Here is a 23,157-nt window from a genome sequence, read left to right on the forward strand (position 1 = left end):
CCCCTGGCTCCTCCTACTTACTGCCTGCCTATACTTCCTCCCTCACTATGGCTGTTCAGCTTTCTATTAGACCAATCAGGTGCCTTAGGCAGGCAAGGTAAAACAGCAACACGTCTTTACATAGTTAAACAGGTGCAACACATCTTTGCCTAGTAAACAAATATTCTGCAATACCCATCTCTGTGAACAGCACAATAGATGAGCATTGCCCATGTGCTAAGTGTCCAGGAAGGCTACCACTTGACCCTCTGCCCATGTGCTAAGTGTTCAGGAAGGCTACCACTTGACCCTCACACACTGGTAGAGCAGTCTGCATTAGGGTGAGGTGTAGCCCGATTTTTCAACAGGATGGTGGTACTGCCAGAAAGACGTCTGTTTCCACCAAACATCGTATTCATAGTGATTCCAATTCTTTAAAAAAAAAAATTAGATCTGGTCTGGCAGTAGGGGTACATGATTTTAATCCCAGCACTCGAGAGGCAGAAACAGGCAGATCTCCTTGAGGTTGAGGCCAGCCTGGTCTACAGAGTGAGTTCCAGGACAGGCTCCAAAGCTACACAGAGAAACTCAAAAAACCAAAAGATAAACAAACAAACAAATAAATAAAATTTAAGAGTTGATTTTCTTTTTTTCTTTTTCTTTCCATTTCTCGCTCTCTCTTTAGCGCACGTGTGTGTATGTATGTGTGCTTGCCTCTGTGTGTACATGTTGGAAACCAGAAGAGTATTTAAAAAAATATAATAAAAAGGAAAAAGAGGGCTGGTGGTGGAACTTAGCAGTACAATGCTCCTCGACGAAGTTCAAGGTCCTGGGTCAAACCCCAGTACCACAAAAAAACATTTTAGTTTGAAGGAAGCAAAATATGCTCAGTCTGAAATGGAGCTCTGGTGTTTCAAGTTTACAAACATAGCCGGTGAGGTCTGGCAACCCTGGCAGATTGGTGTCGATTATCCTGACCCACAGCTGAGGCCCCAAGGCCCAGAGACATTTAGTGATGGGGGTTATCAGTGAGTTCTGACTCGGTGGCTCTCTCCTCACTCTGCCCATGCTCTTTGGTTACTGCCCACTCCAGCACAGGAGGGGCAAAGCCTACTTGCTGCTGCATGGCCCTGCAGTGTGTCTGTGCTCTGTGAGTCCCTTCCCCAGATGTCTGTGTGAAGAAAAGTTCAGCTTTCGTGGGGGCTTTTGGGTCCAGTCCACCTTCTCCTGACACATCTCCCAGGCCTTTCTGGAAAGTACCTATGCCAGGAGTTCTCATGGCTAACTGTTCACTCTGGAGGGCTCATATCACAATGAACTCAGTATGTCCTTTGTCCTGTAGGGACAAAGCCCTGGGGATAACAGGCCTTCTAGTAAGTTCATCATGTTCAAGTATGACTGTCCAAAACTGGTCATTCATGCAAACTTCAGGCCTTTAGGCAAAGGGAGGCAGCTAACTGCTGGAGCGTGCCTGGTCTGTAGGGGCTTACGGCTGGTGGTGGTGTTGTGGGGAGAGCCACTCTCCTGGCAAAGCATGCTATGGCAATGCAGTGCACATGCTACGTCCATAGGGACAGGGGCTGCTGCAAGGTCAGTCACCTTTGGGAAGCTCTACTTAAATAAATGCGAACTGCCTTTCATGCCAAGGATCTCAAAGACTTTTCAAGGAGTAGTCAGTGAATTTTAACCTTAAAAGCCTTGATCCATAAAAAGCAAGAGTGATTATCTTCATTTTATAAATAGATCAAAGGTCATACAATCAATGCAGATGTGGGAAACAGATGTAAGAATTCTGCTTTTGCCCAAGCTGCAGCCACCTAAAACTGGCCCTGACATTGCTGACAGACCTCCTTTCTGCTCCCTGACTTCTGACCAAAGATGTAGGACTGGCCTTTATGTTTTCTCTTAAGGCCAGAATTCTATGTACAGTTCGCAAGCTTTGATATAGCTGGAATTTAGAAAAGAAAGGCAGAAGAATGATATTTGATGCTTTTCAGAGTTCACATTGGAGCCAAGCCTTCATTGTGGGTCAAATGCCAATAAAAGGAAAGAAAAAGAAAAAAGGAAAAGAAAAAAAAAAAAAAAACTCGGTCACCACATCTTTAGGAGGATCGCTTTTATTCTGTCTCTAAAAGAACTTTCTGTTAAAATTAATGACAGTGTATCTTTAGTGACCAAAATGATTGTTGTGGGGTCACTGAAAGTCACTGTTTATTGACAGCTGTGTTAAGTATTTCATTTTGCATATTTCATATAATTATCACAAATACATGGGCGATGTCTATAATTTATTCCTTTGGCAGAGCTATAACTGAGCTCAGAGATAGAAGACGACCTGAGAAGAATGAGGATAGAAAGGAACTTAATCACGGTTGGGTGTGTTCTCTGTGATCAAAGCACCGTGCTTCCGAGGGCACTGGGGACACAGAGGAATAACGTGCCCAGATTCATACTCTTGAGCAGCTGAGAGGAACAGCTAGAGGGAGGAGAGAAAACACATAAATAATAATAATAACAGCAATTATCAACACGTTTCAGTCAGAAGTATTTATAGACTTCCTGATAAGTATTAATATCATGCTTATTACAAGGGACAGTCTCTCTTCTCATAAATTTATTGTCTAACAGGAAAATCAGGTATTCATCAAATAATCTCATCAATTTAAGATTGCAATCGAATGGAATAAAAGACACCAGATGGGCCACAGACTGACAAAGGATTAGTACCCAGACTATATAAAGAATTCCTACACATAATAAAAATGACCAATACATGCACTGTCAAATAAACCAATAGCCAATTTTTAAAAAAAAGAAGAAAGGCAAATGGCCAATAAACAGCAAATCTGCTCCTGTCTCTCTCACTTGTAAACAGAGAATTGCAAATTAAAACATTGAAATGCCACTTCACACCCATCGGCTTGGCAATAACTTTAAAGTTTGACATTAGCAAGTGTCGACGATGTGGAACATGGGGGAACTCTCACATAACGCATGGAGCTGTGAATTAGTAGAGCCACTTTGAAAACCCATTGAGCCATGCCCAACAATGCTGCCAGTTTCTATGTCCTGAGCCTAGCAATTCCACACCCAAGTATTTACCCAAGTCTGTTTTCTTTCCAGGAAATTGGATTTTTTAAAAACTATTATAGCATTGTTTCTAACAGAAAAACAAAAGAAATATGAGCTGAATATCTTCCAGAAAGAGGCTGGAAAATAAACTCTGCTGAATTTATAAAATGGGTCCCTTGTCAGCAGTGAAAAAGTAAGATCTAGAAATCCATACATTAATATGGGTTCACGCTGCCTAGTCAAAGCAAGCAAGTTACACAATTATCTATGAGATCAGTCTCATGGTATCTCTTCAACATTGAACATCATTTCAGATGGCTCCTTCCAAGTGCCTACAGGCACCAAGATACGGAGAAAAACCCAAAAGCATGTGTGGGAATGCAGCACCAAAGTGCTAAGGTGATTCTGTTGGGACAGGACAGAGTTGGTTCAGAGGCCTCCATCCAGATCCAAAGGGTTTGTGTCCTTTTAAGAAACTCTGAATTGAGTGTGGCGGTGGTGGCGCAAAGACAGGCAGATTTCTGTGAGTTCTGGGCCAGCCTGATCTACAGAGCGAGTTCCAGGACAGGCTCCAAAGTTACAGAGAAGCCCTGTCTTGAAAAACAAAAACAAAACAAAACAAAACAAAAAACCAAAAACAAACACACATAACCCTCTGGATTGAATAGGGTAAATGTTAAGTTTCAACAAAGAAAAGAGGTAGTTTTTGTAAGTTTTTTATAAATATAGTTTTTGTAAGCTTTAGGTTTTTTAATTTGGCCTTTGACCTACCAAAGGAGTATTTGACTGAGTGGAAGTTGGGGTGGGGTAGGGAGAAGGCTAGTGTGTGTGTGGGGGGGGGTCCTTAGGGTAGGGGAGGGTTTGAAGAAAACAGAGCCGGTGGAAAGGTACCGGTCAAATAACCCAGCTTTGGAAAGAAGGAAGTGGAGTGGGGGCGGGGCACAGACATTTGGCCACTGAAAAAGGTCATGAGTCTTGTATGAGCTTGACAAAATCGAGGCCCAGAAACATTTCACATAGCCAGGTAATAGAAAAAGAGGAGGGGACATCCTTGAAGGGGACACTCTTTGAGTTCAGGAAAGTAAGAGGAAGGTTATCGAAGGTTAAGTGCTGAACACTAGAAATAGTGCAATCCAGTCATGGTCTAAACCGGGACTAGATCATGAGGCGGCAGAAAATGGCAGACTTGCGTGCCCAGGAAGATAAGGAGGGCCTGGAGCGCCCGGCCTCCCTGCAGAAGCTGTAAGACTGGCTGGGGTTTAGGGAGCTCGCGGCCTAAAGGAAAAATAGGATCTGAACGAGGCAGGACAGACACGAGAGATCTTGGAGAAAAACGTATTAAAAGCCGACGGAGTGTGGCTACTTTACAAGGTCAGAGACAGAGTGACTTAGGCTGGAGTAGCCACTTGGGGGGCGGGGGGGGACGACATCCAGGACCCATTTCGAGAGATCGGGTGGGTAGTGTCACCTTCACTGCGATGGAGACTAACGGGGGACAAGATGCGGCGAGTTGAGGAAGCGTGCACAGCAAGCTAAGTGGACCTGCGGGGCGTGCTCCCGGCGCTGCGGGCGAGTGGGAGGTGCCAGAGACCGAGACCAGGAGGAGTCGGTCACGAGGAGAGCAGAGGAAGCAGAAACTGAACTGGGCCCTGCGGCATGATGAGGAAAGGGTTTCAGGAGGATGGAGGATCAGGATAGGGAGGATCAAGAAGAGGCAGGGCAGCCTCCAGGAAGCTAGCGGTGCGCCAGGCTGGGCGGGGCCTGGACACCCTAGCAGAGGTGGTCACCTCCAGCCTCCCAGTGAGATTGAGTCAGAGCCCCGGGTGCGGCCCGCAGTGGCAGGCGCGAGGCTGCTGACCCAAGCAGTTTCTTCCCTGCCACCTCCGAGAGTAGGGCACCGGAGCAGCTGGAGTTCGGCTCAGGGTACCGCCTGGCCATCCCCACCACCGCAGGCGCCTGGCGAACGCAGGCCGCGCCTCCGGGGCCCTGGGCCGAGGGTCTGGCGACGTCACCGCGGCTCTGAGCGCTAACCCCGGCGCGGGATTCCTCCCAGCAGGTCCGAGTCCTTGAAGCCCGCTGCCGCATCCTTGGCCCTCCTCCCAGGGAACCTAGATTTTGCTAATTCGGGAAGGCTCTTAGTTCAGCTACTGATAAGGACGTGAACTAATAGTTTATGTATAGAATAAGAAAAATAAAGATTTTTTAACAATGCCGGGAAAGAAATAGCCAAACCCGAGAAACAGACTAATAATAACCAGCCAGCTAGAGCTCCTGTGCTCAGCGCTCTTAAGGACAATAATGACGACAACAGCCATAATAGCCACAGTTTATTGAGCGCTTACTCTGCCAAGGCAGTGTTAAGCGCTTTGCAGGCAATAACCCTCAGAGGTAAGTACCGTTATGATCCCAATTTTGCAGGAAACCAGGGCAGAGAGATTAAGTAACCTGCCCCAGGGCACGTAGCTAGCTGATGTCAATGCCAGAATACCACCTAGACTGTCTGATCTTGTGTAAATCTCAAACCAACCCGTTTAGGTTGGGAGCGTTCTCTCCATCTTAAAGATGAGGAAAACAAGGCACGTGGAAATTTAAGTACCTTGCCCAAGGTCACCTAGCTGGATGAGGCAGAAAGCGACCCCAGGGCTCCTCTCTGTCCGCAGAACCCTCGGTCTTGGCCATAGGCGATGCCACTTCCAAACCACCTCCGGCAGCACCGCAGGCTTCCGCCCAGGTTTCCGGGAGGCAAAAGCAGCCCCAGGTGGGTTTGGGTACGTTCCTGCAGCCTCCGCTCTGCTGATGAACCGGGTGTTTTAGAGCAGCGTCCTTGCTCTGCCTTCAGGCGTAGGATGAGGACGCCTCTTCTGGAATTCAGTCCCAGACCCGGCTGCGCGAGCACGAGAAGGGATGGAGCGGGGGCGGAGGCAGCAGAAGGGATCCTGAGTCCCATTTGACCAGCCGCGGGGCCAGGCTTCAGATTTGTCCCCCTGCTGCCGGCAGAGGGCGCTGCCGCACGTGCAAGGAATTTTCAAGAGCGTAAGCTCTGCCTACAGACAGACACCTTGCCGTCCCTTCAAGGCTTCTCAAGTCCCAACCGGTTCGCTCTTGTTCTGTTAAGGGGCAAGGATGGGGCTTCCATTCAGTTAAAAGGCCTAGGTATTTGCAAATTCAGCACAGTCTGCCCCCCCTCTTGAGTGATTTAAAATGGAGGTAGATCCTCCACTTGAAATAGATAACAAATTTTCTTTCCATTCCAAAACGGAAGAGGAAAACTAAAGAGGCAGCCAACAGATGGAACAGTCTATTTTCATAATAGCCACCGCCTTATAGGTCGCTCCTTTTGCTCCAGGTCTTTTTTAGACCTTGACTCACTATGGCCTGAACATTGTGAATCATGATTCCCATTTGATGTAAATCAGAAAAATTAATAAATAATGAGACCCAAAATGCACAGGTGGACACAACTGAGCCAAGAAGTAGGTTATAACCCTAAATCTAGGGAGCTTGGAACGACCCTACCAGGAATGGAGGTTGGCCATCTTTCTGGAGCCCTCGTTGGGACTCAAATCTCTAAAACAGAAAAATAAAATCTAGAGGTGCCGTGACAGACACCGGAGACTTTTTGCTTTTGTCTGGAATAGCATCCAGTGAACCTCGTTCACTTGCGGTGTCTGGGCTCTGAGGAAAGTCTGAAAAACACAGGAGGGAAGGGGAAACCCTTTCTGTGGTTTTTACTTTAAATCGAGTCTACTTTTGCTATTTGTGCTATATTTTTAAATTAACGTGGCTCTCCCCACCCTTGAAGCTGGCACACAAATAGCAAAAACAGAAAAGCCAGCTAGCGACTTTAAATATGGTTCTCAAGAAGGAGGGGCCTGACTTTAAAAGGAAATGGGAATTAAATGAAGTGTCTTGAGTGTCTCAAAGACAGACTTTCCACGAGGAATTTCAATCATGGCTTTTAGAACAGGGGCTTTGTCTGGGTTTGGGCTACTGCTGAGAGTTGCTCCTTTGAAGAGACTGAATCATCCTTCTTTAGTAAGCCCACATCTCCGGCCATCGGGGTGAGAGATCCGGTTTTCAGGGGGATTTTTTTCCTGCCCCTGGATCTGTAACTCAGGCCCCTTACTTTTCCAGAAGTTTGTTTTGGAAATTCAGTCCAGGTAAGAGGTTACCAATGATCACATCACTAGGTGTGGTTATGTAGAATGACCAGCTGGTGGCTTTTCCAGACAGGGAGTCCTGTAGAAAGGAGCTCATGAGATTTGTCACTTAGTAGCTGTCTCTGTTGCGCTGTCTTTAAGCCAGAAGAGTTAGCCCTCTTCACCCAACACAAGAGGTGTCAGACTGTCCTCAATTGCCTCCTACAAAATAGTGGGCGTCTTTGTTCTTCCGGGTTCAGGGTTTCCTTCTTTCAGATCATTCACTCCATAGGTGTGTGAAGACAGCCTGCAACACTCTGACCCTAGGGCTGTAGCAAAGATCCCACCGTGAGTTCAAGGCTCATGACTCCAACTTTCCTGCCTGGCTCCAGGATATTAAGAGCTAGCTTCTCCTGCTGGCTTGTGATTCTCATTCCTTTGGCTCATAAGAGTGCTTCTCAGACCGAAACAGATCGGGCCATATTTATGAAGCGCGTATTACAATGAAAATCTCAAACTGACATAGTATTTCACTGCTGACAGGAAAATGCTATTTAAACCGTATCGACTGTTGGGACACATGGGGTAAAGCATACCAGGCACTCAGTCATTTTTAAAATTGCATCTTGGAATTAAGTGAGTCACAATAATCAGGGGAAGGAAGAACACTGTGCTTTTGTTAACTCTCACGATTATTCAATCAAAATAGACTTTCACCGTCCACACCCTAAAAAAGACAGAAAGAATACTTAAGGTAAAATGCCAGTAGACTTTTTTTTTCTGGAAAATCTATTAACACTTAATGATCTTGGCCTTGACCTATTTTTAAAAATGGAAAGAATTGGAGGTAAGATTCAAACCGTCTCTGAAAATGGGTTGATTCCTAATTGGTGCTCAAACTGTGTGGTGGGATTGGCAGCCAGCGATGTGCCTGCCAGGCAAGCGCTCACCTACTGAGCCACATCCCCAGACCCCTTAATGTTCTTAATATTACAAGACTTCCCCAAGCCTTCTAGATGCAGCATCATTTCCTCTGAGGAAGGCAGCAGGACCAGAACCTAGAAAAGTGAGAGGCAAAATTTTCTGCAGTCAGGCACGCTCGAGTCTTTGGAGCCAAGGAAACTATATAGGCGCCGCCTATGCGTGAGTGTGTGGTTCTGCATTCTCTGTCGGAGGTCCCAAATCTCCATCACACAGGAGCCTGTGATAAGCCAAAGGCAGACCTATCTAGGAAGGACTGTGTCTTCCTACAGAGACTCTGAGTGATCGGGGATCTTCTTCCTAGCTCAGGGTCGTCTGCGCGGTCCAGTTTCCAACTCTGCCCAGCTGGAAACTCTCCCAGCGCGTTGTGCTGGGAGCTTGCCAAGCCCTTTGGGGAACCGTCTGCGGCGCCTAATCTGGGGAAATGAGTTTTGCACTTTCAGAGTGTGAAATTCCTCAGGGGCATTCTTGTACTCAGAAAAAGAAATCAAAACCTGCTCTTTCCTTCAAGATCCTTGCCGTTAAGAAAGTAAACCCAATACAGTTCAGTTGGTTCTGCCTGCCTGCGGCCGGCCCTGGGTTGGGGGGAGCAAGTGTCCCTCGGATATCATCCTGACCCACAAGCTTGAGATTTCAGGGGCTTATGTTGCTGGCCTGTATACACAGGGAGGGGCAGCCAACGCGCCTAAGCCACCGAGGAAGAGCTCAAAACCTCGCTATCTTCCTAGAAACCTTGGCGGCGTGGGGCGCTGCTTGCTGTCTGATGCAACAGTTTGCAACGCGGTTCTGGGAGTGGAGGCTCGAATGCCGCACACTAGGCCGGCCGACGCGCATGCGCGGGGCGCACTGTGCCCCGCCCCCGCGGCGGGAAGCTTTTCTCCAGATGTGCCGGGCGGGGATGGGGGCGGAGCCAGAGGCGAGACGACCTTTGGCAGTTTGCGCCTGCGATCTGGGCTGAATTAGACTTCTCCCGAGGCATTGGCTGACTGACCCAGTGATCCAAAAAAAAAAAAAAAATCAGATAGACCGAAATCGCCCCAAACGTGCCTGGAGAGAAAAGCTGGGTTTTGAGTCGGCCTCCTTCCGAGTCTCCGGATATCTGATACTGTACCGCCTATCTTGAACGTTTTATTTGCGGGAGGAAACATGTCACGTCAATATATTCACAAAAACTGCAGATATCATGATTGTCTCCCATATCCTGTTTCTCTAAATTAACTTTAAATCGATTCCATTTTTTATGTATTCTTGCCCTAAGCGATAACATTAGAGAAGCCACAGCCTGAAAATAAACTCAGAACTATTCAAATAAAAAATGGTTTTGTGTTAGCTAAAATCGGCTTACCTACCACATTGCAGGTGTCTGGAGGTAATAATAACCGTTGTACTAAGGGTTGGTCAACGTTTTCAGCACTATGCTAAGCACTGTACACATTCTCTTGCCTCAGGACACCCTAGGAAGTGGTTGTTTTCTACATCTTTACAGAGAAGAAAAGAAAGACCCAGAGAAGTTAAGCAATTTGCTTGAGATCACAGAACCAGGAGTCAAACTCCATTAGCCTGATTCCAACGGTTCCCTTCAAAAGCCCAATACAAGAATGACCCAAGGGGCTGGAGAGATGGCTCAGTGGTTAAGAGCATTGCCTGCTCTTCCAAAGGTCCTGAGTTCAATTCCCAGCAACCACATGGTGGCTCACAACCATCTGTAATGAGGTCTGGTGCCCTCTTCTGACCTTCAGGTACACACACAGAACATTGTATACATAATTAATAAATAAATATTAAAAAAAAAAGAATGACCCAAGGATTTCTCCAAATCCCACCCATCTTTCCAAGCCAAGTTCAAACGTCAGGGTCTGGATGAAGGCCTCTAGGGTGTGGGGGAGAAACAGGCACAGGAGGAAGGAGGCTCACCTCAACCAGGGCTCTGTACTAGCTTTGCTGTTGATAGCTATGACTTGAGCCTTTCGTTGCCTTAACTGCAGAATGGCCATAGCAATAGCTTCTTTCCTTCTTTTTAAAGATTGCTTAATCTACTTCATCGTATCTCCAAACAGTTTTATTTGTTTTTATTTTATGCATATGAAATATGCATATCTGTGTGCCACTTGTGTGCCCTGAGGCCAGAAGAAGGCATCTTATTCCCTAGAACAAGAGCTGCAGATGGTTGCAAACTGCTCTGTGAGTGCTGGGAATCAAACCTGGGTCCTCTGGAAGATCAGCCAATGCTCTTAACTGCTGAGCCTTCTCTCCAGCCCCAGTGATAGTTTCCACTTTTGTTGCTGTTGTTTTGTTTTGTTTTGATGTGTTTTTGAGACAGGGTTTCTTTGTCTAGCCCCCAACCATCCTGGAACTTACTCTGCAGACAAGGCTGGCCTGGAACTCACAAAGATTCACCTGCCTCTGTTTCCTGACAACGCGTACCACCACCGCCACCCAGTGTTCCTCCCACACTTTGGGTGTGATCAATTCGATCCTCATTTCCCAGCCTAGAAGACTCTTCTTCAATGGGCTTCCTTTCTTCTAAAGTGAGGTGGGTCTCAGGACTCCACCCTTAGTGTGTGCTGGCTTTGGCGCCTATGTGAATTATGCCACTGCACTGCAAAGACCTGCTTCCTCACTGAACCAAAGTCTCCTTGAGCACACAGACTGTGCCCGGCTTGCCACTATGTGTGCAGCGCCTCTCTCTCTCAGAACCAGGGACAGGAGAAACGATGCTGAACCAGCGAGCAGAGTGAGGCCAGAATCGAAAAAGCCCTTCCTTCCCAGTCCCAGAAGGATGGAAACACCCCCATAGAACACAGAAGGACCCTCTGGCCTGTCTGAGGTTCCTTCCCCAGGTATTATGGCTCCAGAAAACCAGCGGGTTAGCTCTGAAATCTCCACAGGCAGAAATGATCCAAACACTGGGACCTCTCAGGGTAGGTGCTCTTGCTCCCGGCTCTCCTGGAGCATCTGCTGCTCATCCCCTCAGCCCTGCTCTACCCACCTCAGCAAATGAAGAGATGGAGGACCAGCAATGCTAAGCTGCCATGGGAAGTCCACCCAGGGATTTAGACGGTCTGGAATTAAACTTCAAAAATAAGTGTTTAACACATATGTAGAGTTATTCCCACCTCTTTTTCCAAAATTCACCTCACACAGCCTTCTCTCCCACCTCTGCCTCCTTGGAAATTCCTTAGGGGCTTCCAGTTAATCCCCACCTATTCCTACAAATACCCCCTCTATCTCATCCCTACAAATACCCCCTCCACCTCATCCCTACAAATACCCCCTCCACCTCATCCCTACAAATACCCCCTCCACCTCATCCCTACAAATACCCCCTCTACCTAGAAGGGTTAGGATAAGATTTTCTATCCTTGCTTCTTCATTTTCCTCTCTGAACCAAAGTACCTCATAAATCTATAATTTCCTCCCAAGAATCCTGTGTGTGTCTGTGTTTGTGTGTGTGTGTGTGTGTGTGCACACTCATGAGATGCTGTGTGTACCTGGTTGTGAATGTGGAAGCCAGAGATTAGCATTAGGTGTCTGCCTCAGTTGCTTAATCACTCTCCACTTTTTTTCTCTCTTCCTCCCTCCCTCCCTCCCTTCTTTCTTTCTTCCTTTCTCTTTCTTTCTTTCTTTTTTCTTTCTTTCTTTCTTTCTTCTTTCTTTCTTTCTTTCTTTCTTTCTTTCTTTCTTTTTTTCATTGATTTGAACCTGGAGCTTGCCATTTTGACTAGAGTGGCTGACCAGCAAGCCCCCAGGATCTACCTGTTTCTACCACTAGATCTTGTGTCAAAAATGCCTTCCACTGCACCCAGACTTTTACTGGTGTTTGGATAGCCAAACTCAGGTCCTCATGCCTGCACAGAAAGTTCTTTACTCAGGGAGCCATCTTCCAGCACTTCTCTACTCTCCTTTCTGGCCATGTAATCACCCAGAAATGCCACTTACCAGTCAGGAAACTACATTTCCCAGAATGCCATTCTCTCCTGGAAAGAGACCAAAAATCCTATGTCAACCATGTGTCTCCTATTTTGGGGTCGGAAAATTTGGTCACTAGCTTGGATAAAGATTGGTATGCCCATAGACTTAATTCTTCTGGCCCCAGGCAGACATGAATTTCCCAGGCCTCAGAGATCGGGGAGGGGATAAGTTATCACAGCAAACAGACCCTTCAATTAGAAGCATGCAAGAAGATTTGGCATGCAGCTTCTGGAAGAGGAGGCAGGACCCCTGTCCAGAAGGCCTGTTTTCTCCTGCACCAGCTCTTCCCTCTCTTCCCTTTCTTTCTTACAGAGTCTTCTTAATTGTACCACCGAGCCACTCCCTTGTCCTCTTCCCCACCCCATACCCACACCCAGGCTTTAACCATTTCATATAAAATCCAGCCCACCAGACTGAGGTTTTCTTCCACCCAAATGTTATTTTCAGAAGGAGCCTCTGAGGTTGGTGAGTAATTGCAGTGTTGGACCTCTGCAAGCCAAGCTGAAAATAATCAGCGAGGCAGATGGGGCGGGAAGAAAGTGGTACCCTTCCACTAAAGAGTGGGAGAAATCCAAACGGGGTGAGTCAGAGAGAGGCAAGCGCAGCGCTGGGCCGGCTGGGCTGCGGGCCTAGAGTTCAGTTAAGGGGAAACCGCCCAAGGTGGGCCCTTTGACTGAGGCTCAATCCGAGGCGGTTCCTGGCTGCACATCACAAGTCCAGATTTCTTGTGACAGCCACTACGCTGCTGCTCTTACTCACTTGGGCCATCGCAGCCAGTAGGCCACACTGGAACCTGACTGTGCCAGCTGACTCATCTGTCTCTCCAGCCAGGCTTCTCAGCTTCAACACCATTGACACGTTGGGTTGGATAACTCTTTGTGGGGAACTGCCCTGGCCAGGAAGGATGTTCAGCAGCATCCATGGTCACTCCTCCCTCGATGCCAGTGGTATGCACACATTCAGTCATGACCGTCAAAGATGGCCAGCGTGCCACTGGTTCAAAACCAGGCATCTGGTGGGCCTGGATCTAAACTGTTAGTGAACTCTTATTTCCAGGTGCAGTTGCGGATATCCCACACCCAGTGTGAGCACCTACTGTGTGCTGGGCTCTGTCCTCTGTTCTGCTACTAGAGCAGGAAACAAGGCAGATACGGGTGCTGGCCTGGGGAGATGACAGGCGTTCTGGGGCAGCTGTCACTCTCAGTGAGACCTATGGAAAAGGAAGACAAGGATCTAGAAAAGAGTTCTGACCCAGATTATGGGAACCGAATGAGGCTCGTAGAGAAAATGAGGCCTTAGCCTTCTGGAGATCGGGGGAAAGAGGGTCTGCAGAACAGACAGTGCTCAGATATCTCCAGAGACTCTGTGCACTTCAGGAACCCAGAGAAGTCTGCACGGACTGGGCTTGGGACAGTGGGCAGGCATCTTGTCTCCTCCCTCAAGCTTGCATTTCCTGTGCTCGTCTTTCTGTGTTCCTAGCACAGGCATGTAAACTCCGGATCATATTTAACCATCTTTCAACCACCACCCCCTCGTCCTTAGTCAACCCTTTCCAGTCAACTGGTTACCAAGCTGTGTCATTCTACCCCGGGACAGAATGCAAGCTGTCAGTCTCGCAGCCTCCACTCCCACCAAAGCCCTGGTGTGATGTCAACCGTCTTCCTGCTCACTCAGACTCACGAAATAGCTTCCTCACGAGTCAGTCTCCAGTCCTTCCCCCAGAGAAAGACGTGAATCTGATCACATCTCGCCGTCTTGGCCCTCTTGACTGCCAAAGTCCTGTCACAGAGTTTGTCTTCTTCCTGGGACTTTCAGATGCTCTTCCTTACCTATCCCACAGGCCTCTAGCTTGCTGCTACACAAGACCACTGGTCACATGCTGAGCGCCCCCACACCTCCAGTTTTCTGCTCTTTGTCTCAGTGCCCTTCCCAACAGGCATCTGTGAAGTCCTCACAAACCTCTTAAGACCCAGCTGAAACATACTCTCCATGTTCTCCTCCCTCCCTGGAGGGGCTGCTCTTCCTTCCCCTGTCTGTTTTCGCTGGGCCTCAGAGGGCTCTTCTACCGCTGCTGTGTGACCATTTGTCATGTGGGCCCATAATTAGCTGTCTAAATTTGTCCCTTCCTGCAGGGTCTGAGGACTCCTCAGCAGGTAATGAAGTAAACGGTCCCATCACATTCCTCCTTTCCGCTTCCTCAGAGAGCCGAGGAAATACAAAGCTCGGTGTATAACTTCAAATATCAGTTAAGCTGTGGTAACCAGCAGATCCCTGAGCCTCCATAGCAACCACCCTTTATGCAACTCAAGCTTGAGCTCACAACCCTTGCAAAGGGCTGAGCGGGAAACTCAGGTTTGAATTAGTACACAACAAAGACTTCCTTGATCCACAAATATCTATTCTCCCCTTCTTTAAGAACAAAACTGGGGCATGGTGGGGCCAGGTTGGCGAGATGGCTCAGAGGTTAAGAGCACTGACTGCTCTTCCAGAGGTCCTGAGTTCAATTCCCAGCAACACACATGGTGGCTCACAGCCATCTATAATGAGATCTGGTGCCTTCTTCTGGCATGTATACAGAACACTGTATACATAATAAATAAATAAATCTTTAGGAAAAAAAGAAAAGAAAAAGACTGGGGACTAAAGCTACCTCCCAGTAGTTAGAGCACTGACTACTCTTCCAGAGGCTCTTGGTTCACTTTCCAGCACACTTGTGGCAGCTTGCAACTGTCTATGACTCCAATTCTAGGGAATTTGACAACCTCTTCTGACCTTCTTTGGTACAAGGCACATAAAATTAAATTTAAAAAAGAATAAAACAGATTTTTGACTTAACAGATGGCTGTTTTGGTGAAGACCATGCTTGTCAGCTTCCCTTGCAGCTGAACATGGTCGTGAGTCTAAGTTCTCACAGTGAGTGGGGAAGCGAGTGTATTTTCTAACTGTTCTCACGGGGAGTGCATGCTGCCTCCTGGGCCCTACCCTTGTTCTTCTCCCTGAGTAGGAAGTCACAGACACTGAATCGATCTCCTCAGAACTAAAAAGGAAACTTTGTGTAGATGATGGCCAAGCCTCTCAACAATCTTGGACTGTTTTTATCTAAACTCTGACATGAGACAGACATCTTTTTCTGTTTTGCTTGCACTTCTGTATTCAGAGGCAAAATTTCCAATACTCTTTAAACACCTGGCCCTCCAGCTCTGAGGAATGGGCTCGGGACCAAGCCTGTGAGCTAGTTAGGACTAGTAAACAACTAGTTAGGACTAGTAAACAACTAGTTAGGACTAGTAAACAACAGGAAAATGAGATGAGGGCTTCTAGGAAGAGCGTTCTGGTGTTTATGAGAGAGCTTCAGGAACACCCTTCTCTCTCCCTCCAGACACTGCTGAGCCTGGAAACAGCTCCCGCATGTAGCGGACAGAACTACATGCCGAGGAAGGCAGAAACTGAAGGCACAGTATAGAGATGGGCAGAGCTTCTTTCCCTAGAGGAGATACAGTCATGGGCAGTGGGAGTCTGCTCTTGGCAGATGGGCATGACTATGGGAACAGGAGGTAGCCATAAAGAGGGCTGGGTCCTAGTCACACGCTTGTCGGTCACATTCTTCCCCTGCCTTCCTCTACTCACTGCCTGGGAAGCAAATTTCACGCCTCAGAACTCCTTGCCCACTGGTTTCTGACTGGAATTACTCCACAGAAGATGCGAGAGGAAGATGGAAGCAGGAAGGGAAGTTGTCTGATATTTCCCAATCCCTGGCGTCTCTGGAGACAACCATTCTTTGTGTGCAGCCTGAGGGGTAGAGGTGGTTCACAGCTGGTCACAGGCCTGCCCTCTCCCCTCATCCCTTCACTTCCTTTTACCTTGCCAACCATTTCTTTCACTGAGCCTGGACTCTGGTACCCTAACTGTACCCTGCCTGGCCCAGATTGGAAAGAGATAGTTGTGGGGGTTGCCTCTTACCCCTGCTGAATCTGTGTAGAACCTCACGGGACAAAGTGTTAGATAAACACCACATATGAGGACGGCTAGGCCCGCATCCTGCCACTAGGCCACCACAGTACCCATGGGTGCCACTTCAGGTGGTCATGCTGGTGGCTGCCAGACTCCACGGTGTTCCACACAGGAGTCTTGGCAATCGGAGAGTCCAGGGTGCCTTCCTGTTTACTTTTAGTGCTGCTCATATTCTCCTAGCTTTAGTGAGAATCCCAGCAAGGCCGCTTCCTAGCTGTGACCTCAGAAAACAACATAGCCTCTCGGTACTTCAGTGTCCTGATCAAACTGCGGAGAAGCTCGCCACGATGGTGACTCCGGACAGCACTAAGCACATTGCCCGGCACAAAATAAACAGTCAAAGGGACCAGCCAGCATGACTGATGATGGTAACTATGACAACAGCCCGGGCAGCACGAGAGGCAGCTTCAGTCTACCTATGAGAACATCCAGGAAGCAGGGACAATGGCGGAGAGGGAGCCCAGTATGTGGCTATCTAGTGTAAGTGCTAAGATTTGGGGTCTGTGAGCCCCCAAGGACGGGCACCATTTCCCTGGCATCGCAGACTCCGCTGTCCTCTCCCTTCTGTTGCTCCTCAGCTGCTGCCACATTTCCATCAGGGGACTGCACTGGATCCAAGGCAGGAGAGGCCTGCGGAGACACCAGCTTCAGGTGCCTTTCCCTCACATTGCTTTCACCTGGTGAGTGCAAAATACATCTTCACTTCTGGCACACTTCCATGTTTTCCCTCCAGACACCCGGCGAGACGTGATTCTCTGCCGTTATTCTCTGCCGTTATTCTCTCTAGCGGCATCCCAGTTTGTTTGTTTGCTGTTTTTTTGGTTTTTGTTTTGTTTTATTTTTCTGAGACAAGGTTTCTGTCTTAACAGTCCTAGCTGTCCTAGAACTCATTTTGCAGGCCAGGCTGGCCTTGAACTCAGAGACTCACCTGATTGTCTCCACACCACCTGGCACAACCCAGTTGTACAAAGGCATCAAGTTTTGGGGACATTAAGGAACCTCCCTAAGGTCACACAGCCTGAAGGTGGTAGAGACAGAATTTTAACCAATCTACTATGATAAAAGTTGCAAGTAAGCTGTGTGGTGGCGCACACCTTTAATCCCAGCAGGCCTGTGGCAGAGGCAGATAGACCCCTGAGTTCAAGGCCAGCCTGGTCTACGGAGCAAATTCCAGGACAGCCAGAGCTATACAGAGAAATCCTGCCAAAAAAAAAAAAAAAAACGCAGGCTGCCCAGGAGGCTTACTGTGACTCTCTGCTAGAGGCTTTGCAGGGAAGATTCATGGGTGTTGGCATTTGAGACAGGAGGTGAGACCCAGTCTGCCTCAGTGAGGCCAGGTGTTAGAAGGGCTGAGGACTTGGTAGATCTTGCAGGACCAGGGTCGGGTCTGCTGCTTTCATCCCTTCTTAGTCCTGGGGAGACAGCTTCCAGGAGAGCAGGCTGTGGACCATGAAAGTCTTGTTCTCTGAAAACTCAGGGAAAAACAGACACCCCAGATACCCACCTCCTGGAAAGCCATCTCCAAATGTCCCCAGCCTTGCTGCAGGCTGAGTCTCTCTAATGACAGCACCACAGGATGTCACGACCTGGGGAGACATCAGGAGCTCCAGCCTTGGAGTCAGTATCAGTTATCAACCTGGATAACTGGAGGAGGCCATGAGCAAGTGCTTTCATTTGTCCTTCTGAGGTTCTGGGTCCTCATCTGTCCAGTGACCTTCCTGTGGGCAGGCGTCTAATAAAACTGACTGAGTCCTAAACTTCTTCATCCCAGGCCACAGCCTTCCCTGACCATTTGACCACTTTTGGAGGTGGGGTACTCTTTCCCAGAATCCTCCCCACACTGTGATCTCTGGGTCTGCAGGAGACAGTGGTTTCCCCATTCTCTGCTTGTGACCTGCTCAGGACCAGCTCCCCTGAGAGCAAAGGGCTCAGAGCTGGAGGCTCAGGCCCCACCCTGTGTGTAAACACTAGTTGGGCACCAACTGACCTCAGGAGGGAAGTGCCGGCTGCTCCTGCCTCTCCCGGCCTGCCACTGAGGTTCCAAAGAAATTGCCAGGCTAAGCTGGCGCCCTGGCCCCAGGCTGCCTCCGTCCTGGAAACAGTCACTCAGAGCCAAGCCTCTAGCTAAAGGTGGATGGAAGTTAAAAATTCCTAACCATGGCTTGCCAGGCCTGGTCAGGAGCACCCGTGCTGGACTGTTCCCATGAATCAGGTCTCTCTAATTGAAATAGTTTCAATGATCATACTTTCCCTTCATAAATGGAATTTGCTTGTTTCTTTAAAACACAAACTGTCATTACATATAGTAAAATATTAGTAGTTTTAATGTTGGGGGGAGACTATATGGGGTTTTTATTATTGTTGTTGGGTCTTGTTTTGCTTTTGTTTTTGTTTTTCAAGACAGAGTTTCTCTGTGCAGCTTTGGAGCCTGTCCTGGAACTTACCCTGTAGACCAGGCTGGCCTCGAACTCACAAAGATCCGCCTGCCTCTGCCTCATAAATGTTCGGATTAAAGGTGTGCACACCACTACCCAGCTAGAATGTGTTTTATTATTATTTGAGAAGTGCTTTTAAACATGTCTTTAAGTGAAAATGTTTCTAAATAAATAAAAGAAGGGGTTTGGGGTGTGGGTTTGGGGGTACAGGCTTGAGGTGCAGGCTTGGGGTTGTGGGTTGGAGGTGTGGGTTTGGGGGTGCAGGTTTGGGGTACAGGCTTGGGATGTGGGTTAGGGTGAGGGTTTGGGGTGTGGGTTTGGGGTGCAGGTTTGGGGTGCAGGCTTGGGGATCTGGGTTAGAGGAGCAGGTTTGGGGGTGTGAATTGGGGGTTTGGGGTGTGGGTTGCGGGTATAGGTTGGGGGTGTGGGTTTGAGGGTGCAGGTTTGGGGTGCGGGCTTGGGGGTGTGGGCTGGAGGAGCGGGTTTGGGATGTGGGTCTGAGTGATGAAGCACAAGTCTGGACATGTGAGAACTGAGTTCCTCCACATTAATGTGAACTAAGACCATCATGGTTTCATTGGGGGTAAGAGTCAGAAAAATTGAAGCGTATAAGGAGAAACACACTAGGACCTCTCCTCTAGAGCCAGACCAGTGTGTATTAGCATGTTTTCCCCAGTGTATGTTTATGCCATGTTATTCTTTTTGTGTAAGGAAGGAAATCATGGAGCTGGAGAGGTGTCTGCAGTTAAGAACACACAGGGGTCTTGCAGAGGATCTGAGTTTGGCTCCCAGCATGCACATTTGGCTCACAACTCCATTCCCAGGGGATCTGATGTCCTTTTCTGACTTCTTTGGGCTTCTGCATGAACACGGCACACATAAACTCTCACAGGCATACATACATACACATAAACACAGAATAAGTAAGTACACCCTAAAAAGTATTCATGACTGCAAAACTGTTTCCCCTTCACAATATATTTAGGACAGTTTCTTGTGCCCTTATTTACTTAAATATGCATCTTCTAAGGAATTTTTCCTGGTGTAATCCTAAAGTTCTAATTCCATTTAGAAAAAAACAAAACAAAATAGGGTCTCACTACATAGCCCAAACTGGCCTCAAACTCCATTCTCCTTCATGTTCTTCCCAATTACTGTGATGACCAACTTACAATTTTTTTTAAATGCATCTTCTGAAGAGGGTGTGTACATGGTCATACATGAGAGTATGTGCACTATGCACGTATAGTACTGTAAGAGCACTGTATGAGCACATGTGTGTGGAAGCAGGAAATCAGACTCAAGTGTCATCCTCAGGTGCCATCTACATTACTTTTCTGAGACAGAGATTCTCACTAGAATCTGTGGCTGTCAATTAGGTTGAGGTCGACCAGCAAGCCCCAGTGACCCGGCTGATTTCAAGCCTGTGCCACCATGTCTGACTTTTTATGTGGGAGATGGAGATAGAGCTCAGGTCCTCACACTTGGGTAACCAGCACTTTACCATGGGAGCCACCTCTCCAGCCCTGCTGATAAAGTGTTTGTATGACTGCGATTCAGGGGGAACACAGGAAAATCACAACATGGACTGTGAATTGTTTTATTTTTTTCTTATGTAGAAAGTAACACAGTCTATATTTGTTCCTGAAAAAACCAGAAAATAGAGATAAAAAGAAGAAGATATACACTCCTATAGCCAGGAAATAGTGTTGGCTGATATTTTTGCTTTCAGCATTTCTGTCTACTTGTTATATTCATTTTAAAACACAATTGGGGACCATCAAGATGGCTCAGCAGGTAAAGAGCCTGGCGTGTGAACCTGTTGATCTGAGGCCGAGACAACTAACTCCAAAAAGTTGTCCTCTGACCTTTATATATGGGCTGCAGCACACCCACGTATATACGGAGATCATGCACACATACACACAGTAATAATAATAAAATTAAAATTGCCAAGTGTGGTGGTGCACAACTTTAATCCCTGCACTCGGGAGATAGAGGCAGGTGAGCTTCTGTGAATGCAAGGCCAGTCAAGACTACACTGTGAGAACTTGTCTCAAAAAATGAAAGACAATTTATGATTGCTACTACTGTTATCAGAGGATGGACACTTCTCAGCAGAAGAAATCTAAAGAGATTCCAATCTGTCCCATGCACTGTGGGCTCTCACCTAAGATCTTGACCTGGAAATCGGGACACCACCTCTTCCTTTTCTCTCACAAGCATGCTTTCTTTTTCTTTTTTCTATTTTAACGTTGGCAGGGTCTTGCTGCACACCTCGGGATGGCTTTGAACTCTCAATCCTCCTTCCTCAGCCTCCGGAGTGTCATGTTTCACACCCTGGACAGCCTGCTTAGGGACTGAGTTCCTCCTGCTGTCAGAATTCACTCCTTTACAACAAGCGCCCGGCTTCGCCCATTGCAGGGGAAGTTACGGGACAGGACCTGGCAGACAGTGCCACCAAGGTGAGGCAGCAGAGGAGTGTGAAGTGTGAAGGTCTCGGATGTGCCATCCTGGTGTGGGAGAATTGTCTGTATTCTGTCAATCATATTTTAATAAAACGCTGATTGGCCAGGCAGGCAGTGTAGGCAGGAAAACCAGACAGGAAGTAGAGGTGATGCAATGAGAACAGAAGAATTCTGGGAAGCAGGGAGGTTCCTCTGCCATTCCTGCGTAGACCACTGAAGAGGCAACATGTAAGCTGACAGCTGAAAAAGGTACCAAGACATATGGCTAACAAAGATCAGAATAGTGGGTTAAGATAAGTCATAAGAACTAATAAGTAGCCTGATCTAATGGGCCAATCAGTTTACAATCTTATGGAGTCCTGTGTGTGATTTCTCTTTGGGGTTTGCCGGTTGTGGGGTACCGGGCGGGACGGAAACCCCAACAAGACGGCCCCCTCATGTTACACTTTTCCTCTCTACATTCAAGTTCTACAAACGCTGTCAAGCTCTACCTTGGGCCTCACCGCTGCTAAACCCTAAGCGTGTCTCATAGAAGACATGATTCCCAGCCTCAGGAGTTCAGTTAGCTGTACGTTCTCGAACGTTAGAGCTCTTTAGCCTGCAGTCCTGTAGCCTAGACCTCTAAATCTGAAACCATAGATGCTACTGGACTAGAATCATTCCGTCTCCTCGGGTTTCCCTGATGAGGGCCACCAGGGGCCATTTCAGGGGGAAATGTCAGCCTAGGCTCCTGGAGAACACTTAGAGCAGGCAGTCCTGGAAGCCCTCTCTACTGAGCCCTCAGCAGCCACAAAACAACAGAGATCCAGGTCCCGCTCAGTCCTGAGCCTGAAGCTCAACTTCACACTTCAATAAGTGACCTTGGGCAATTGCTTCACCTCTATTAACCCCAGTCTGCTCATCTGTAAAACAAGGGTAACCACACGTGCTCTGCTTTTAATGTTTAAGCAATTAAACATTAATGTGCTTGATAGAGTGTCTGACAAGTCTTGTGTACTACACACCATTGTCTCTAAATGAACTGAAAGCCAGCCACTCATTTACGCTGTCACTAGGTAAGTAGTGACAGTGAGGACCTGAAAATCAGATGTGTAGTACACCACATTCTCTCTGATGCTGGAGGTATTCAGTCGTCACCGACATTTCACCATCTCTTGCGTCTCCTATGTCATTTGAACCCTAGGTCTCAGGAGCGATGGGGTCCACCCACCATACATCTTTAGGAATGACATCCATAAACTCTGGGGCTCCAGAGTGTGGGCTTCAGACCCACTTAGAGCTTACCCCAGCACGAAAGAGATCGCTGAGCCCCAACCCCTTCCAGGACATTCCAAGGTAGGCAGGTTGGACAAGTTTCACCTTTCTGCTTTGGGGAGGGTGTGCCCCAGGCGCCTCCCACCTCAAGGGTCAGAAAGCTGTGGAGGCTCCAAGGCTGTTGCTGTGAGGTGAGGAGGAAAATGCGAGGTCTCTGTTGATGATACCATTTTCAGGTGCTCACGGGTGGCTCTGTTGCCATGGAGACACTGAAGGTACTGAGCAAGATGTAGCCTCTCTTGAGTCGTGAGTCAGGTTCTATTTTATTTATTAAAAAAATAAAACCAGCAATCTGACCTACAGAAGACAAAGCGAAGCTCCAGGGGAAGGTCGAGATGTCCGCTGCCTGGGGAGATGAATCAACTGTGTTACGCAGTTCCGGGGTCTCCTGACGTCAGCTAGTCCCTAGAAACATTCAGAAAAAAATGTAGATGGTGCAGCAGCAGTGCAAATGTTGGACCATGGGAAACACAAACAGGAATCACACTGCTGAGTGGAAATTGTGTACCAGGGAACAGGTCTGTCTTCCCAGCTCTGGCCCATGGGGACGCTAACTTTCTCAGATATAGAAGCCCTCAAGGAGACTGTCACAGGCCAGCCTTACACAAGTGAAGCCCAGACTTGCCCCAGAGATGGCCAAACTGAGCCGGACCACCCACGTGAGACACAATGGGAGTGTCCTCCCGGTCCAGGTTGAACCCAAAGATTCTTCTGAGAGGGACAGAATTCAGATACCCTCCTTCCTGTTTGGAATGTGCCCATGCCCCAGAGCTCCTGCCCAGGAAG

General features: G+C 48.0%; 1 long non-coding RNA gene across 1 annotated transcript; it reads right to left on the reverse strand.

The window, feature by feature from the left end:
* Positions 1 to 2,080: 2,080 nt before the first annotated feature.
* On the reverse strand, positions 2,081 to 6,031 carry LOC146892626 (uncharacterized). The gene is made up of 2 exons (XR_015004120.1): positions 5,648 to 6,031; positions 2,081 to 2,455 (listed from the first exon to the last, which is right to left on the reverse strand). It is a non-coding gene; the product is annotated as an uncharacterized LOC146892626 (long non-coding RNA).
* Between the last annotated feature and the right edge of the window lie 17,126 nt (positions 6,032 to 23,157).

Source organism: Myodes glareolus, chromosome 10 (genome assembly GCF_982192425.1).
Source record: "Myodes glareolus chromosome 10, mMyoGla1.1, whole genome shotgun sequence".
NCBI classification, from domain to species: Eukaryota; Metazoa; Chordata; class Mammalia; order Rodentia; family Cricetidae; genus Myodes; species Myodes glareolus.